This window comes from Diadema antillarum, unplaced genomic scaffold, assembly GCF_040938485.1.
Source record: "Diadema antillarum isolate AM-2024a unplaced genomic scaffold, OU_Dant_1.0 seq00002066_RagTag, whole genome shotgun sequence".
NCBI classification, from domain to species: domain Eukaryota; kingdom Metazoa; phylum Echinodermata; class Echinoidea; order Diadematoida; family Diadematidae; genus Diadema; species Diadema antillarum.
In genome coordinates, this window is record NW_027272713.1 from 59,125 (window position 1) to 76,155 (window position 17,031).

Sequence of the window (17,031 nt, forward strand, 5' to 3'; positions counted from 1 at the left end):
CAAGTGTGATTATGCACCGCTTTCTGACTGATCCAAAACGAAGGAAAAAAAAGTGGGAAATCAAAGAGCGACGGGAAAATTATAATTTGTTTTCTTTGGATTCCTCGCGGTGTCTTTCAGACTATCCAAGTTTTGATTTACATTTGTATGTCACCGCCATAACGTACAAAGTATCGCCTGAGGCATTTGTTTTGGTCGTCCGTCAGTCCTTCTGTCTGTCCTTCATTCCGTAATCAATTTTGTGGACACCGTTTGTAATGAAACTTGACATGTATGCATGTGTGAGTGGACGAAGTTTTGTCTTTAGCTTATAAGCTTTTGTGTAAACACGCTCAAAGTGAAAGATCAAAATCATGTACGTAATGGTTAAATTCTTAAAACGATTCAAATTCAAATTCAAATTCAAGTTTATTCCGTTTCTCGACAATAAAAAAAAATAACATAACATACATCACTCTTTCTTCAGTGATAAAGATCGTATTACTATTTCCCACATATCTATATGCAATTTTTGAAGGTGAGTACATGACTGTATTTCCAGACGAAACTTACTGCGGCGATTGTGATTCTTTTGTGATCTAGTTTTTTTTTTTAAGTTTTTTTTTTTTTTTTTTTGGGGGGGGGGTGGGGTCACGGGAGGGGGACAAAGGTCAAGGATCAATGTCAGGTAAAATTTTGAAATTCTAGTATCTATTGTTAAAATATTATTACCCAGTTCCTCCATATACTTTGGAGATTACCCAATGCAAAAACTTAAAACCAAACACGGTATTTGCATGTCATCTATTACTACACAGTTACGTGTAGGGAAAGATTTTGGCCATGATGGTCAAAGGTCAAGTGAAAATAGTAAAATGACAAGATTTTTCACATATTTCTAAACTAACCACTCAAAGTATTGCCATGAAAATATGTAAATAGGTCAACTTACGAGTAAAAAAATGCTCAAATTCCTTAATACTTGCTCTCTTAAACAAAAGTCATCCATTCACCCCTATAGTTCAAGGAAAGTAGACACTCGACGCATTAAATCTAATGACATACATGCCATTTTTTCTGTCAATAAATATGAAAGTGTCGTGTAACATTGTCATGACGTACTCTACCGTATGTCCCCCCCCCCAAAAAAAAAATACAACGTTACCTCCGCAATGATATCTTTTAAGATAGAGAATCAATTTTAATACAAATTCAGGGTATGAAACTAAAACTCATTGCCCACATCTTACAGAAAACCCATTCGATTTGCTTGTGTGGTCAAAGAGAAATGAGGAATTTTGTAGAGGATGTCAGAAATCTCTTTCCTCCAAGTTCTGTCTATTGTATTCACACACAAGAGCATCAAAGTGCTAAACTTGGAAGAATCAGACTCATGACATGCTTTACAACAATCCACATTTCTCTATGACCGCTTAACCAAATTGAATGAGGTTTTCTGCAAAATAGAGCTAAGATATTGTATTTTAAGACTCTGAAGTAGCATTTAGACATTTTAATCATATTGGGTGTTATCAATGCGAAAATCTGATTGTATTTTTTTTTTTTGGGGGGGGGGGGGGGGGGGGGGGGACATACTGTACACCTGCTAAGAGAACAATGTAATATGGCTGAGGTATACCGGTAGCCATTTGGACAATTTTATTTGTTTTTTTTTAAAACATTTCATATCTATTAAATGGTCCTGATCGTAGTTTATATTTGGTACGGATGTCACTGAGGATATCCCTCATTATAATATGTTATCCAGGTATTTGTGCTTTCGTTCAATTACAGGTCTTTTATAAAAATTATTTCTAAACAATTTGAGATCATTTTACATACCTTAATACGCCCTTGCCGATGACGTTTCATGTTGTACATTGTACATAGGCGTATTCCTTTTGAATTACATACTAGTAGGCCTTCATGTCAGTTTCATACATAACTACACGTATATCGTACTAAATAGGATGGTAATTGATGGTTTTTCACGCGCAAAACAGTAATAACTTTGGAATTCGTCTATCGCCTGTGCACTGCTAGAATTGTAAATGTATTTATCATTTTGTTATACAATATTCTTGTTCCCGGACAGCTTGCTAAATACAATATAGCATACAGTCTAGTGAAATTGTACGACACGGCATACTGTGAATTCTTATTTTATTTTTCCAGCAAAAAAAAAAAAAAATAATATCATATTTATATTCAGGAATTATGTCCTTTAGACAGCTTCCCTATACCTGGGTGCTTGTGTCTACAATGGTCTACTAGTATTTGAATGTGTAAAAATGATTGCTTGTTGGCTTTGTTCAACATGGATGGAATGAAAGAATATCCCCCCCCCCCCCCCCCAACCTACACCCTTTCTCTCACTCTCTCTCTCTCTCTCTCTCTCTCTCTATGAAAAAAAGAAGAGTCAAGCAACACAGTGCCTTGCGCCTTTGGGACGCCTGCGCGTACTACGCTAACCCCCAAGCGCACACGCTAAAACCTTAAGCGCACTGTACGCTGGGTAACGACATGGCGTCCAATTTATGAGTTGGCCATACTGCTGTGACAATGTTTACAGCGCCCTCTACATTACTGACGCACTATTTTGCTAGCGAACGTCACATGATCTGTCGTGTGCTTGGACCGGACTTGTGCCAAAATGCAAGAATTTAGATCGGGGTAAATATTAACTGCGCCACTATTTTTATTCCCAGTGTGAATTTACGGTTTCCAACGTGTCAAAACATGAAAGCTATGATGAAGCATCGTGATTTTTGCTTTCCTTTCGATTTAACATCGAATTGTAATACACAAGAGTCAGTAAAGCTGTTGAAGCAGCATGTTTGTTTGGTCCCATAAACCGATATTTGCGTATGTTGTCCCGGTGGCACTTCAGTATGTACGTAGCCTCGTGCCGAGTCGTACCGGTAGGCCTACTGCCGCTGCTGGTACTGCTGAAACATTGTCATTGTATGATCCATATCCACTTGTTGGGTGGATCATCATGAATGTTTAGTCTGTAATACCCTCAGAGACAGTTTCCTTTACCAAGTGGCCAATAGTTATGTGAAAGACATCCTCCCACAACCACAACAGCTGAATCAGTGTACAGTGTCAGTGAATGATTTCTTTACCTACCACTTGTGGCTCACTCATGCTTCAATAAGTTGGATTCTGCTGTACTATTATATTAATAACTCTTGTCTCTGGTCTTGTTGTATCACCCTCCAGAGACTCCAACCCAAAGCACCTTCTGATCTGGAGATTCTCCCGTCTGAAACCCCTAGCAAACGGGAGACTCCAAGTTGATGTGTGCGAAGCGCGAAGTTCCTAGGGTTCTAGATGCTCTCTGTGCTATCTAAGGCTTATTTTTTCAACATACAATAGCAATAAGTAATAAATCCTTTCCACCAGGAGACACAGAGCCAGGACAGGAGAAATTAAATCTCAAGCGGGAGAACGGGAGATTTTGCAAAAACGGGTTTTCGGCGGGAGATCTCTCGTCGAAAATGGGAGAGTTGGAGTCTCTGACCCTCTCAGACTGGAAGGAGAGAAAAAAAAAGTGTTAGCAGATAACCCTGCACAACCTTCACAGTTCTCCAAACTGGGGAAAATCAAGCAATAAAGTCAAAGAAGAATAATACGAAATTGTGATGGGCAGTCGTAAAAAAAAAAGAATTTATGAATGCTGTGATATGCCAAGGCCATTCATGGATATATTAACAAGACCTGTAGCCCCTAAGGTGAGAATCCTTGAGATGTGGAACCCATTTAAAGGTCCAAATTATGTGATGAGATGGAATTATGTCCTGAGGCATGAGAGGCCCTAGCTATTCAGTGTGAGAATCAGTAATTACTTTTTCTACTGTTCTGAGACAAAGAAAGAAAGAAAGATGTAGAAGCTTTATCATAATGTCTTTTGAAATATATTAAATTGCTGCATCAAGTTCTCTTTGCCAACTTTGGAGCAGAGAGAGGCAGTGCTTGCATTGCATTACAGTTGACTCCCGTTATAACGAAGTCCTTAAGACCAGCCGTTTTCTTTTGTTATATCAAAATTTCATTATAAGCAAACAATTAAACAATGGAAATTATTATAAATAAAGCGGAAACTGTTGCAGCCTGAATTTTTACTTTGTTGCAACCAGAATTTCGTTATAACCGTGTTCTTTTTAAGAGTGCACTGTATTGATGTAGTAATAGTTGGTCATGATCCATTGACATTTAAGTTGCACATGTTGCTGAAGTAAGTAGCGTGAACACAAATTTCTATTGAATGTATGGATAACAATGAATTGCGACATCTCATTTGCTACCTGATTGATTGGGCTATGGATGTGATTAGAAAATGCCTGTTGTGACATTCAGTGCAAAGCCTTCTACCTTGGCCCTTGATGCATTTGAACAGGTCCATGTATGATCGATTTGTGTGAAAATAGATTGTTGGTTCTTCATCTGAACCTGAAAACCAACTCAAAATGAAAACTTCTGTGATTGATTTAAGGATTTATTGGAGTATATGTGTTGTAGAATTCTATCATTTAGATTCACATTTATCACTCTCAATCATATCAACAGAGCATAATTGTATTTGAGAGTTCAACTTCAACAAAATTTATTCATGTTGCATAAAGACCTGACAGTTTGCAACAACTTTTTGGAAGCTTATGTTGTTTTGTATGATAATTTTAACAATTTTCACTTTTTGACAGTTTCATGCCTTTCTGTTGTTCTCATCTTAACCCATTTCTTTCTCAAAAATTAAGAATCCATATATGAGAGGCTAATGTAATATGTGGATGTAAATTATTCTAGTAAACCAAAATAGTCAGACCTTGCCTACACTTGCAGTTTTTGTTCTTGTGAAAATAAGTAGGTGGTGCTTGGTTGTCGTACCAAATGATTTTATTTACTATTGTGTTGTGAGGTATACTACTTCAACATTGATAGATTAGACGGCAAAACATTCTGCATCTTTGTATAATGTATACGGTATCTCATAAAAATTTTCTAAATTTCAGACTGCTTGACAGACATCTTCTAAAATAACCTGGAAGCTCTCCATGATGATATGAGTGCTATGGTTGTAGCAACATCTCCAAGACTAAGCAATGGAACCACTGTGAACTGTGTGGAACAGCATATGGAATATTGTTGATCTGAAAAGTGAGTTTCTGTCCTGTTTGTCTCAATGTTGTTAGGAGGCTGGCCAACTCTGCAACCAGAAGTTGACTGGATGAGCTGTTTCTTGGAACCTATCTAATATCCTTGTGCCTTGGTTCACTGTGCATGAATAATAGTACAAAGTTGGTCCATTGAAAGTGTTCCCTGGGTTTGCTATTTTCCAGAATGCTGAAAAGGATAAACTCTAATGTGTGTTACTTGCTGAAAAGGTACCCATTGTTGGATATCCACAAGTCTACAGTTGCTCCTCCTACACCGCAGTGTCTAAGGGCATTGCTTCAGAAATATACCAGAGACATGTCCTCCACTGGAGCTATCCGTATTGACCACCTTGACCACTTGGTTTTAACAGTCAGAGACATGGCTGCCACCGTTCGCTTCTACACCAGTGTTCTCGGCATGGAGGAGATCACATTCAAAGAGACGCGCAAGGCTCTCCACTTTGGCAACCAAAAGATCAACCTGCACCAGGCGGGCAAGGAGTTTGAGCCCAAGGCGGCATGCCCCACCCCAGGGTCAGCTGACCTCTGCTTTATATCCAACACACCTATCGTAGATGTGATTGCCCGGCTAGGGGAGTGTGGGGTCAGCATAGAGGAAGGCCCTGTGATGCGGACTGGAGCTGTTGGCCCTATCAAATCTGTGTACTTCAGGGACCCAGATCAAAATTTAATTGAAGTCTCAAACTATACTTAATTGTCAAAGATACACTCCAAAGACATATTCCAGTACTCACAATCAGAGAGAAAAAAATAATCAAAGGATGCAAGAATAAAACATTCCATATTAATAGTCCTGGAAGAAAGTTACTGTCAGAAAATCTAAAAGTATAGTATTATGCACATACTTTAAATGTTGATATTTTCACAATTATTTTTTTTTTTTCATTGAGTGGCTCAAACATATATTTGCATGTTCTTGAATTTGCACTGCACGAATGCTTACTCGTATGTTTTCATCCAAATCACAGAAAAGACAGACTTTGATTTTGAAGCATACAATTCAAGCCGTGTCAAAAAATATCATGAAAGATATTTTTTAGGGTTATAGAATTCATGCTAACCAAAAGTAGCACAAAATTTGCAAATGCACTGCAAATGTTTCTGCTGTTACAGTATTTTTACATAGAATAAGATTTATTGCAGATATATTCTTTTTCCAATGCCAACTGAAATGTTGTAGATTAAATAAACAAGTTAGGATGGGAAATTGTTCACTATCAAATTATTTTGTTACATGTGCATTTCAAGATGAGAATTGGTATGGATGTCATTTCAATTATGCAAGGTTTAGTGGTTGAATATAATTCCCAATAGTATGATAGGTAATGTTTTGCAAATTATGTAACTTCAAATGTGATTGTTTTTATAATTCAAAGTAAAGGTAATTTATCCTTGCTTGAAATCATGCAGTATTACAGTAGGGTTGATCAAATTTTACCTCTCTCTCATTAAGCTGAGCATAATTGTATTTCAGCTGATATATGTCGTAAGTCTTTGTACATTTTTCCATGAAATTAGAAAATGAAGCTTTGTTTCAGTCAGCAGTTATCGTGCCTTTAAAAATTCTCAGTGTCCTACATTCAACATAAAAACAGCAAACAATTAATACAATGAAAACAACTCTAATGGAGATGTAAATAAAGCAATATGACTTGAAAAGAAATATACACTCATACACAAAAACAACAACGAGAACAATACCGTTGCATAAGTTCATTTGAATGGGGGGTCAACAGGGAAGAACAATAAGCCTTGTGAATCGCTGACCCCAAGTAAACATAAATATAATGTACAGTATCACGAGTATAGAAAAGTAGAGAGCTAAGAGCGGAAAGAAAAAAACAGAATACAGTGCAATTAAAATCATCATTTCAATTCAGAATATGAATTAAAAGTAAAAATTTGTAATTCCTTTTAAAACTATTCAATGATGGTTTCATTTTCAAATCAAACAGTAATTCGGTCGATATTTACCCGTTGAGGACGGATTGATTTTGCTACAACATGCAATTTCCATAGACACCTGCCCGAGTATACTCGGGACTCGTCCTCAAAGGGTTAATGGACCTTTAAAAACACTGTATTTTTAGAGATACATGTGTATTTGTATTTGCGTCAGTATAGTTTTTATTGCTGATAAATTTAGTATAAGACACCTTAATATGTCATTGTGATACCTGGTAATGGATACATTTTGATGGAAAAGTAAATAAATTATGCATGATATCCTTCAATTTTGTTTCAGCTTTTGACATGTAATTTGTTAATGCACAGTATTTCTAGAATTGATTCAATTTCATACTTGACAGATTTCAGAACTTTGCTTAGCATTTTCACAATGAACTTCCTGCGAAAGTTGATGTATTCAAATATGTGACATTTTGTATTCCACCCAAAATGTTGGCGGTGAACTTTTTAAAGGAGATTGTATTTTTTTCCAAAACATTTATTCAAATGCTCATTTTAACATGATCTTTTTTTAATCGGGAAAACACTAGAAAATTATTTGCTGACCAAGCATGGCCCATATGCCTCTGTATAAGACATTCAATCCCCAAATATAATCTCTAATTAGGTGTGTAAAAGGGTGGCTGATGGAAGTACATGTAGGCTGTCATTATGGTTGGATTTAAAGGACAAGTTCACCCAAATGTATGTGTGGATTTAAGAGTGAAAGCAGCAATATTATTAGAACACATCAGTGAAATTTTGAAGAAGATTGGACAATGCATTCAAAAGTTACATATTTAAAAAAAAAACTTTTCAGGGCTGCCATTGCTTGACAAAGAGACTACAACAGTCTGTGATGTCACTGCAGGACAATAATCTAAAGGATTTATAAATTGAATTCAACATATCTTCATATTTTTAGCAAAATGAAAGAGCACTTAACTCTGTCAGAAGGTAGGGGCAACAATATTACCCTTAACATGTAGATCCTACAGTAACAAGTCATTAGGGAATGTGAACTTTTCATAGAAAATGAAATTTTGTGATATTCTCTTTACATTTTCTTTATATCATTGTCATGTGCACGGTGATGCCACAAACTTGTAGTCTTCTCATCCAGCAATGGTGGCACTGGAACTTCACAAATTAATAACTTTTCTTCAAACTTTAACTGATGTGTTCTAATGTTGGACTGCATTCACTCAATTCACTCATGTTTGGGTGAACTTTTCCTTTAATTTGTGAATGCAAGAAAAAGGGTGCATAGTTGAGAGTGCTCCCCAGATAGTGATAAGTTCAACCTTCCTAAGCTAGTAATCCTCTTTGACATTGCTCTAGAAGGGTTGGTTCCATTGACAGAGGTGATGTTATATGCATATAAATTTTGAACACCTTCATATGGTGGTGCTAAGGTGGTACAGAATTGCAACCACAGCAGTACTACCATTAGAATTAGGCCGTACTACTAACTGTGTAATTCTTTAACTATAGAGGGTGTCCTTCTGTCTTTCCAACCTTGGGGCTGGAGCTAATGAAGAGATCTATGTGTGAAGACAAATTACTGCAGTTCACAGGATATTGTCAATCTTATGCAGCAAGATGGAAAAGGAATAGAAAGAGGAAGAATTGCAAAAATGGAATGAAATACTGAAATCGTCTTTAAAAGATAAATAAAAGGCTCTGCAGGTATGGAGGAAAAGAAAGAGTTCTTGTCAATGAGAATTTAATGCCGAGTATTTTATACTCCTTATGATTCTTGTGTCAATAAAACAGTAGTAATAACATAAAACATGTACTCACACATGCAAACATGCACTTTCACATATAATACACACATCAATACATTCACTAAACAAAAGCATTCTCTTTAGGGCAGTGAGAAAAATAAAATATGGTGCAATAGATGATGTGGCTAATTTCAGAATCGTGAGAAGAAACACCTCTATCTTCTTATCAACCCATTGTTATATCCGATTGGAAACTGCCTCAATGTGGTACCAGACCAAAAGCTGGTTTTCTCTGCGTGTTTGCTCTAGCCTTTGTGGCAGGCTTTATTAGATTATTTCATCTTAACAGTAAATATAACTTATTAATCAGTCAGCGGCTTCCATGACACTCAAGAGGCTTGTTTAGGGCAGCTGGTGGAAGAGAGCAAATTTACTTACCTGGTAACACAATGACCGTGGTTGTAGTCTTTGTTGCAGACCCCAGTGATTCCGTCGACTGAGCCACTCTGTACCAGTTAAAACCTGAGAAATCTGAGATGTGTCTCAGTAGATGGCACAGAATTCCTAATTATTTCCTGTCTATTACACTTGAAGGAAATTGAGGAAGCTGTGATTGGGGAAAGAGTGTCATTGCCTGTTTTCAGATTCATCATGATCCACCATTTATTGTATTCAACAATTGACTTGTTGAGTGTAGCTGTTATAAGATTGATTCTGTAACAAATGTTTGGTAATTTAGTATGCTGAAGGTATGTTGAAACATAAGTCAAGTTTTATGTGTCTGAACAAAGTCCTGTAGTGTATTTTTTTTTCGTGGATTTTAAAGGGGACAGTTTGGTTAGTAATATGTGGTACCTGAATATAAACCTGATACGACTATGCCCCAAGTTTCCCAGGCCACAACAAGATTCTAATAACTTGTTTACAATTAGCAGGTGCAATATTCTGATTGGTGATAACACAGCACTATCATCAAGGGTAGTGAGGCCAATTAAGCAGGTGTGTTGTTTCTTTTTATCGCATTTAAAGATAAGATTTTAACATAAGTTGTTTGGATATAATTAAGCTGATTCTACCATCATGATGAAATATAGCAAATGCAATGGCACATACATTTAGAGAGAATCTCAAGAGTGTGTGAGTAGAAGTTTATCTTTATGAAGTTGTACCAATGTTTTGATAATCATACTTTGTGGTTGATGATGTGTTGTAATGTAAAGATGAATGAGATGATAACTATGATGGTGCTTGTGTTTGTGATGATGAAGATGATAATGGTGTTGATGGTGATAGTAATGCTGATGGATATGATGTCACATATTGATGATGATGATGATGATGATGATGATGATGATGATGATGATGGTGATGATGGGGGATCATGGCGGCAGGTATTGGTTGATGATTATGATGATGTCAATGACAGAGGTAGTGACTGACATGATGCTAGTAGGTATGACGGTAATGATTATATTGATAGAGCTCTCTGATAGTATTATGATGGTGATGGTGAATGTGATGATAATCCTGATAATTGTAGTGATGGTGATGATGATGATGAGGAGGAGGAGAAAGATGAAGATGATTATGATTTATGTGATTTTACTCAAAAGTAATGTGTTGCCGCAGCAGAATATGTAAATATCATGTAGTGATTTTGAGGATGTCTAGGAATTGATGTTAAATGTTAAAAGTAAAAATGTAAAAAAAAAATGTGTGATTGCACTAATTGTTGCAACAGCTTTCTTCTCTGTGTGATCTGTGATGTACATTACTCACAGTAATAATTAGGATAATAATTGGAAAAAAAAATGTCAGATCAGCAAACTCTGACCCCTGATAATGTTTAGAAATTTTTCTAATGATAAATTGAATGCCTGTTGTACATTTATAGTTGTGCTTTTTTATATGATGAAGTCAATATAGCTGATATTCAAGGATAAGCCAGACATTACTAGTCTTCATGGCTTGATAAAATTGGTCAGTGCTTATGTTCTTATGTCAACAGAGATATTTAAGATTTTCAGTGGAATGGGCAATTTGAAATCATATGACAAAAGATAAAGTGGTGTGAATTTTATGATCAAAAACAGTCCTTAATTCTTGGTCCTAGGTGTGTGGAAGACTGGCATTGTAAGGGTTAAAAGCGCAGTCTGTGAAGAGAACTAAGCCTTGGAGTGGACACAAGTCGTTAGACAGGCAAGCCAGCAATGACCATTGCTCATGTATAGTGACAGCTGTGGCCAGCAGAAACTTGGCCGCTTCCAGGACTGCATCGATCGTTTTGTTTGCCAATTTCGATACTCCTTTCCTTGAGGGGATAGTTTGTATACTGGGGCTTTTATGTGACGCTTTTCGGCGTGAAAGATGCCGTTGGGTGAAAGTCTATTTCAAACTTTGCTCGGTAAATGCTGAAATTGAAGAGTATTCAATGTCCTATCACATTAAGACACAGTGACAATCACCTCTCTGTAAACTGATGTAATTGTCGTGCCCTCTGAGATAGCAGAATTTGGGCTCCTCTTTTCCTCCCTCTCTCATCTGATGCTTGTCGGGGAGATAGTAGAACATGGTGAGAAGTGTTTTGATTGAGTTATAAGCCTCTTGGGTAGGTGAGTCAAAATTGTTATTGTGGGGAAACATAAAAGTAGCTGAACCTGACACACACAGTATAAGATGGAGAGTGAATGAATTATCACTGAGGCAGCTTGTAAAAATTGAGCGTCTGAAGATGGGTTTGTGGTTTGAGGCACATTCAGTTTGAATGCCAGAATGAGCAGCAATGATATACATGTATGTACCAATGAAAATGGAAAGGGTTTCCAGAACTTTGATGATTCTTCAACCATTTCAGTTCAGACTCTAAGCATGATTCATTGTGGAAAAATTGTTCCAGCTATTGATTCTTTTTTTTAATTTCCCTGTTTTCTATTGATATAAATTGAGACTAATACAACGCAAACTAGAACGCAAACTAGAATATCTGAATATCTGGATATGAAGAGTTTGACTGCAAAAACTGATAAACATAAGCAAGTTCATATATTTTTAAAGTAAGATCATCTTCAAATAGAGAAAAGTGAAACATTTTCAGTGATACTGCATTTATCATGTGGCAATAAATGTATTTCTGAAATTACACATATTTTTATTATCATTATCATTATTATTTTTTTAAGTTCAGCAGATTTAGTTGCAAATATCTCAAATTCCAAAGAATGGATATATTTGTTTCTTCTTTTTTTCTCTGCACAGGTTAGAGTACAAGTGTTAATGCTATTGATTATTGTTATTTTTGTAAATGGCACAACATGAGACTTTGGTTATGATGGTAGTAAGAATGAAAGACTTTGTAGTAGAGTTCAGATGTGGGTGTCTCATTGTACTGCCAACAACAAGGTTGCAATCAAGTATGATGTGATGGCATGATAGCTATCAACAGCAGAACATTGTCCTTAACTTTCTTTCAGTCCACTTGGAACAAAGGATGTCATGATAATGCTGTGTGAGATTGAGCGTATGGATGATGGTGAAATGACTTCACTGCTGTTTGCAGTCTATTGACTGTTGTAGCAATGTGCATCATTTTGAGAAAACAACACCACACAAAAAGGAAAGAATGCCTTAAACATGTGCTTTCAACTCCATCACACTTCTCCTCATGTTTTGTTTCCATTATCATTCAATCATCAGTGATGGTACGGTCAATGCCAATGAAAGGGCTGAATCTAGTTCTCATTGAATTATTGGAGTGAAAAATCACAAGAGTGCAGGTGGGTGGCTGGGTGCACACTCACACACACACTGCTGGTAGTGGTAAAGGGGTAGTTTGCACAAATGGTGAACTTTGGTTCCTACTCAGAATCGTTTCAACGATTGCACTGTAATTGGGAATGATTTGATGGAATTTTAATTGTGAGATAGACTGATCTGTTTCTTTAAATTTGGAACCTAAAAAATTCTGAATAGATGCTAGCTGTCCCGTTTAAAATTTTATTATGATTCATGTATATCGGATATCAGTGCTAGAGAAACAATGAAAATGCTTTAACAACCTTGTCCAGGCACTAGTATCAAGACATGATACTGGGGTATTTCATACAATATGATAAATATTCCCAGTAGAAGATACCCAGATTTCTAAATCTCCCTCTCTCTTTTTATAATGCCCATAGTTCACATTTTTCAAAGATTTACACCTAAAAAAAAGTATTTCAATGTAGTTTTGATGAATTTGTGCTAATTGGAACTTGGTTCCAGTATCCTGTGTAAGCGTACAACGTAATCAATAACAAACATTTGATTTAGCCCCAGACACGTGCCCATTGTTGCCATATTTACACACAGTGCAGCTCACACGAGTTCAAAGCCTTACAAACTCCTCATTTCTACCGCTCAAATCTCGTATCCAGGCCTCCTTTTGTCCTCTATGGATTTCCCGCCATCCTTTTATTCTGGTAGCCATCAGTTTCTTTTATTCTTTTTTTTGGTTTCCCTCTTGTAAGTAGAAGGGCGCATTCCGACACTTTGATTGAGATTGGTCGCGTGCTTTTACGAAGGTATTGGTGCACCTGTTGGTCCAAAGAGGCAGAAATTCAATGATGGCACAATCCTTTTCTATGCACCCATTCTCAGTCCATTTCGTGCTTGGCTACCTCCGATGGCCATCTTGTGCTGCTAATGAGAATTGATTGATCACCTCTTCCACCGAGAGATTCTCTCTTCTTTTTTTTTCTCGTTCTGTCTCTCGATCCTCTCTTGGTCCACTGTTACAAGATTGCCGTATTATGATGAATCGTGCAAGATATTTTCAGTCCTCTCTTTGCCTCACATACAGTGTATCACTGCATTAATCTCACTTTATTTTGTATATTTTTGTGTGCGTTTATAAAAGAATATGAATTTTGTATTGTTTCATAACCTTCACCGCTGTTTTAAATAATAGAACATAGTGATGACAATACATTGAACCATTCATTTATCTGAAATTTAGCTATTTTATAGGATTGACCGTTGTAATGAGTACACTTATTGAACGTAGTAAAAACGTTTTACATACATCGTAAGTGTGTTTTGAAAATTACGTTTCACATGTTGCAGCTATTCAAACATTGGCTGGAATACCTGCTGGTGTTTCTGTGCTCTGGTTTTGCCAAGAAAAAAAAAAATCGTTTTAGATTGAAGCAAGTCGTAAGGTGTTGTAAACTGCCCAATTGCTTTTATTGCCGTGATGTAATTTGTACCAGTCTTCATGTGCTGTTATCAAGGCAGTTTTTTATATCAAATACCTGATAATATGTTTCACTGTTCTAGCTGTCTTTCCATAATCTAGCTGAACATGCTAAAATACATATCCTCAACTAGAAATTTGATAGAGATACTTCAAAGTAGTAGTTGTGTCTCGCAGAGGAATAGTAGATCAAAAGGGTCTATTTTAGTTTATCCTAGTGTATATAAATTCAAATATAAATGTTCAGTACAGTGCACTCCTGTTATAATGGACACGGTTATAACGAAATTCCGGTTACAATGAAGTAAAAATTCAGGCTGCAACATTATCCGCTCTATGTATTTTTATTGTTTATTTGTTTGGTTATAATGAAATTTTGATATAAGGAAAGAAAACTGCCGGTCCTGAGGACTTCATAATAAAGGGATCGAGTCCAATGTAGGAGGATGCTAAGATAAGAAGAGAATTCCACCAGAAGTATTGAGGATGGGCTGATATTGCTACAACATGCATTTCCCTTAGACACCTGCCCGAGTGTACTCGGAACTCATCTTTACCGGGTAAATTTCTATGGAAATTACATGTGTACTGCCCTTTGTGGTGTTTCACTAGGAGAAAAAAAAAGTGCTACTAGAAATGCCCAAATTTGAAATAACCAGCATGCATTTCTAACCAGATAATCTACCGATAAGCCATCCAAACTTTCTCCTTGTGGCTTTGATATGCATGGTGGGTATCCAGAAATGACCTTTTTCCACTAATAAGAAAACATTTTGGTCAGGGATCATTGAAGGTTTGTCAACACACCTGCCCATCCAGGAGCTGGTTACCACTCAAATTTCTTTGTCCCTTCCTTCCCCCCTCTCAGTGATAAAATTTTGAGGTTACCGTGACCATTGTTCTGCTGTCTGGTCCTGCGGTCTCGGCTTTGGCCAGGATTAGTTATTCAAAAATTGAGATATTGCTAGAGAAAGAGAAAGGTGGAAACTGCTGCATAGATCATGGTTTTTGTTTGCACGCTGGCAAAGATATAAATAACAATAATTGGATGGAGCAGGGCTGTACACACATTGTTATGTTGATACTTGTACATATATATACTTGTCTAACTTTACAAAAGATTTTTGGACTGATAGTTTTGAAGCAGAATTGTTGGAATTTTACTCTTTACCTAAAAACTCTTGTTATCACATTTCTGAAAACATGCTTCTAAATGTGTGTTTTGTTAACATGGAGTAGTCAGACTTTGTCACTATATAGCCTAACTGCCTGAAACTTTGAGTGTGGTAGAAAAGGGAGTACCATGGTCATCTTTTAAAAGCTGATACAACAAAATTTCTCTTTGACATCAAATCCCACTGGATACATGGAGTCAGAGCTACAATCTATGACTAATTTATCGTGTAACAACCAAATAATAATTTCATTCCAAGTTACCTAATTTATGTGTCCATTACAGACATATTCATTGTAAAAAGTACTTTTAAGCAGCTTGGGAAGGTCATAAAAGTGTGCCAAGGGTAAAATTTGTCTCTCGCTCAAATCAGATTTTATACATGGAGGTATTGAAGTGGGGTGTTGGTGTTGTCTCCCTTGCTCATTGAGGAGCCATAGTCCAGCATCTATGGTTGTAGACCCAGAACTGTGGTAATCAGGGAAGGTGGTGAAAAGATCGAGGAAGGGGTGAAATTTTCTCTGCCCTAGTGGAATGAGTTTGTCTGTAATTAGCCTCCTGCGAGTGTGATGGAGCGGATTGGTAGAATAGAGCCGGATGGTGTTGCTGGCATCAACAGTACACCTTCATCGGTCGGTCCGAGCGGTACTGACTGCACGGAAGACATGATTTGTTGCAAGAATGGCGCTTTTCAGGGTATAGATACTGTCAAACCTGTCTACAGCACCCACCCAAGGGAGATGACATCATGGCCGCTATTAACAGGTGGCTGCTACGGACAGGGTCTCTAACATGGCTTTTCTCCAGGAGGGATTTTTTTTTTCAGTGGCTGTATGTGGCAGTGTCTTTGATTAGTGTTTAGATGTATGCCCTATATGTGACACATTCTGATGAAGGACTTCTCGTTTTACAAATTGATGTGGTGTATTATTAATGGTGGAGATTATGTTCCTTGCCAACACATAAAACAACTTTTTTGTTGTTGTTGCCAAGTTATCCGTTGTTCCAGAGATGGAATAACCTTAAAATTTGAAAAGCCTTCCCCTTCATGTCATCAGATTCCTTTTTGAAAGACAGTCTAATTAAAGGACAAGGTGTAATGTAAAAGTCACTTTATTTGAGACTCATTAACTGTGACCTTTATTATCTCAATCATGTAATGATCATCGGACCAACTTCAGCTTCAAACATGTCAGTGATAGTGCAGCCCAGACCGCTGTAATTAGAGATGACACCACATCACTTCAAATGCAGCACCATCGGACCACGGACATCAAGGCTTTTAATTTAGTTCTGATGGACTGTAATAGTTTGCTATTAAATCGCTGTACTGATACTTTTTTTGCAGTTAACAACGGGACAGTGTCACGGTTGCCGCTGCTGCCATGTCTGTTTTGCTTTTTATGGGCAATTAGCTTCTTTTGTGTTCAATTTAGTGTGATCGTTTCACATGAGCGAGGACATATTAGTGCGATTGGCGAGTTACAACAAAGTTTGTTTGAACTCCGCAGGCAGCAAAGGAATTTTAAAGGTGCAGTGAATATAGCTGAATGTGATAATAGAATTAAAGGAAAACAGATAAATGAATGTTTACTTCTTTATGTAACCACATTCTGTTAAGTTTATTCCTGCATTCTATTGCCAATGCAATGTAACACAGTTCATCAAAGTGTTGATATAATCATAAGATGCAAAATCAATACACATAATGTTCATTATGTTTACTAGAAAACAAAATTAAGATATGAAGCAATTTCATGTTGATTGAACACTGTGAGAGGAAATACTTAC